The sequence below is a fragment of the Lathyrus oleraceus genome, chromosome 4 (assembly GCF_024323335.1).
Source record: "Lathyrus oleraceus cultivar Zhongwan6 chromosome 4, CAAS_Psat_ZW6_1.0, whole genome shotgun sequence".
NCBI classification, from domain to species: domain Eukaryota; kingdom Viridiplantae; phylum Streptophyta; class Magnoliopsida; order Fabales; family Fabaceae; genus Lathyrus; species Lathyrus oleraceus.
Window position 1 is genome coordinate 3,794,667 of NC_066582.1, and position 3,332 is coordinate 3,797,998.

General features: G+C 39.6%; 1 non-coding gene across 1 annotated transcript; it reads right to left on the reverse strand.

The window, feature by feature from the left end:
- Window positions 1-326: 326 nt before the first annotated feature.
- On the reverse strand, window positions 327-433 carry LOC127077041 (small nucleolar RNA R71). The gene has a single exon (XR_007787029.1). It is a non-coding gene; the product is annotated as a small nucleolar RNA R71 (small nucleolar RNA).
- Between the last annotated feature and the right edge of the window lie 2,899 nt (window positions 434-3,332).

Consider the following 3,332-nt stretch of genomic DNA (forward strand, 5'->3'; position numbering starts at 1 on the left):
AACCGCATTCAAGTATTGCTCCACCCGCAATCGAAGCAAACAACTTTGAACTCAAACCTTCACTGTTGCAGGCAGTGCAACAGAACCAATTCTCTGGAAATCCTACCGAGGATCCTAATCTTCATTTATCCGTATTTGTCCAATACGCTGATACTGTTAAAGCTAATGGTGTCACTTCAGAGGCAATTCGACTTCGTCTTTTTCCTTTCTCATTAAGAGATAACGCTAGAAGATGGCTTCAATCTCTTCCTTCAAACTCAGTCACCACATGGAACGAGTTGAAGAAAGTTTTTCTTGCTCGATATTTTCCGCCAAGCAAAACAGCTATGTTAAGAGCCCAGATAAATGGATTTAAATAGAAAGATAACGAGTCTCTTTTCGAAGCATGGGAAAGATACAAAGACATGATGAGACTTTGTCCACACCATGGTTTAGAGGACTGGTTAGTAATTCATACATTCTATAATGGTCTCTTATACAACACGAGGTTAACAATAGATGCCGCCGCAGGTGGTGCACTAATGAACAAACCTTATGCTGACGCTTACCAACTTATCGAAAGCATGGCTTAAAACCACTATCAGTGGGGAAGCGAACGAACAATGGTGGAAAAACCTCAAACGAAAACTGGCATGTACATGATAAGTAACCTTGATCATGTTAATGCAAAAGTGGATGCTCTGGTCCAGAAAATTGAAAGTTTAAATGTATCACCTCCAGCCACTGTAGTTGCCATAACTCAGAATTGCGAAGTCTGTGGAATCCAAGGTCACACTCCTGCAGATTGTCAACTCCTAACAGGAATCCAAGTGGAGCAAGTAAACTATGCTCAAGGAAGCCCCTACTCGCACACCTATAACTCAAATTGGAAGAATCATCCCAATTTTTCATATAAGAGTAATAATGCTTTATACGCACCTGGACAATCTCCAAATCAAGCCCCAGCTATACCTCCGGGATATCAGAAGCCGACCCCATCTACACCTAACAATAACGCCCCTAGGAAATCCAACTTGGAAATCATGATGGAAAACTTTATAGCTTCTCAACAGCAAACCAATAAAGATTTCTTAAACCAGAATGTACACACTGGCGAACAAATTAAACAACTAGCAAGTAAAGTAGATGCCCTGGCTACTCATAACAAAATGCTGGAAACGCAAATTTCACAAGTAGCTCAACAATAAGCGCCTACTACTGCCCCAACTGGTACATTTCCTGGCCAACCCCAACCTAACCCAAGAAGCCACGCTCATGCAATTATACTGAGAAGCGGAACGAAAGTGGAAGGACCGTCTGACCCAAGGATAGAAAACCAAAACTCTAAAAAGTCAACTGAGAAGGAAAGTGAACCTAAGGGAAAGGAAGAGAGTAATAAGGAAACCGTAGAAAAGAAGGAACCTTATGTACCTCCACCACCCTATAAACCACCTATCCCTTACCCTTAAAGGCTTATTAAAACCAAAGATACGGGCCAATTAAAAAAATTTGTTGACCTACTAAAACAATTAAACGTCACAATTCCGTTTACAGAAGCTATTACGCAGATGCCCTCATATGCCAAGTTTTTAAAAGAAATTCTTTCTAATAAAAGGAAACTTGAAGATAGCGAAACCGTTACACTCACCGCTGAATGTAGCGCTATAATACAAAATATGCCTCCTAAACTTAAAGACCCAGGTAGTTTCTCTATACCCTGTCACATAGGAAAATTTGTCATTGACAAAGCCTTATGCAATTTAGGAGCCGGTATTAGTGTTATGCCTTTATCCATATGCAAGAGACTTGAAATGGGAGAATTAAGACCAACTAAAATGTCTGTGCAACTAGCAGATCGTTCCGTCAAATATCCTGTAGGAATTCTTGAAAACGTTCCAGTGCGCATAGGTCAATTCTACATTCCAACCGACTTTATAATTATGGATATTAGAGAAGATGAAGTTACACCCATTATACTGGGAAGACCGTTCTTAGCAACTGCCGGTGCGATCATAGATGTAAAACGAGGACGACTCACTTTCGAAGTAGGAGAAGAGAAAATTGAGTTCATTCTTTCCCAATTTTTGAAAGCACCTGCAATAGAAGATACATGTTACTTCATGGATATCATCGATGAATGCATAAAAGAAACGGAGTTAGAAAAAGACAAATCATCTGACTATCTTGTAGAAGACAAACTTAACCAATGTTTGGCAATAACACTGGACCCTACGCAATGCCTTAAGAAACCAACCTTAGACCTAAAAACACTTCCCGAGAATCTGAGATATGAATTCCTAGACTTAGAGCTTGAACGACCAGTGATAGTTAATGCTGACCTAGGAAGACTCGAAACAGAAAAACTCCTGCATATCTTAAGAAAATATCCAACCGCACTAGGTTACAACATCACCGATCTTAAAGGAATAAGTCCCTCTATTTGTATGCACCGCATCATGCTAGAAGAAGATTGTAAAACTTCTAGGGAACACCAGAGGAGATTAAACCCGATCCTGAGTGAGGTAGTGAAGAAGGAAATAACCAAGTTATTAGAGGCAGGTATCATATATCCTATATCTGATAGCAAATGGGTTAGTCCTGTGCACGTAGTACCAAAGAAAGGAGGTGTAACAGTCATTGAAAATGAAAAAGGAGAAACTATAACCAAACGAATCGAATCGGGATGGAGAATGTGCATTGACTATAGGAAACTAAACAAAGCAACCCGAAAAGATCATTTCCCTTTACCATTCATTGACCAGATGTTAGAACGATTAGCAAAACATTCACATTTCTGCTATCTAGACGGTTACTCAGGTTTCTTTCAAATACCAATTCATCCTGATGACCAAGAAAAGACAACGTTCACGTGCCCTTTTGGTACCTTCGCTTATAGACGAATGCCGTTTGGCTTGTGTAATGCTCCTGCAACTTTCCAAAGGTGCATGATGGCAATATTCGCCGATTTTCTAGAAAACATCATGGAAGTATTTATGGATGACTTTTCCGTATGCGGACAAAGCTTTGAAGAATGCCTTGAAAACCTAGAGAGAGTTCTAGAGCGATGTGTAAAAGTAAACCTAGTACTTAATTGGGAAAAATGCCACTTTATGGTACAAGAAGGAATTGTTTTAGGACACATCATCTCGAACAGAGGAATTGAAGTAGACAAAGCTAAAATAGAGGTAATCGAAAACCTTCAACCCCCGAAAACTGTGAGAGAAGTACGAAGCTTCTTAGGACATGCCGGTTTTTACCGACGATTCATTAAAGACTTCTCTAAAATAACTAAACCTTTGACCGGGTTATTAATGAAAGATGCTGAATTCATATTCGACAATAAATGTTTAGAA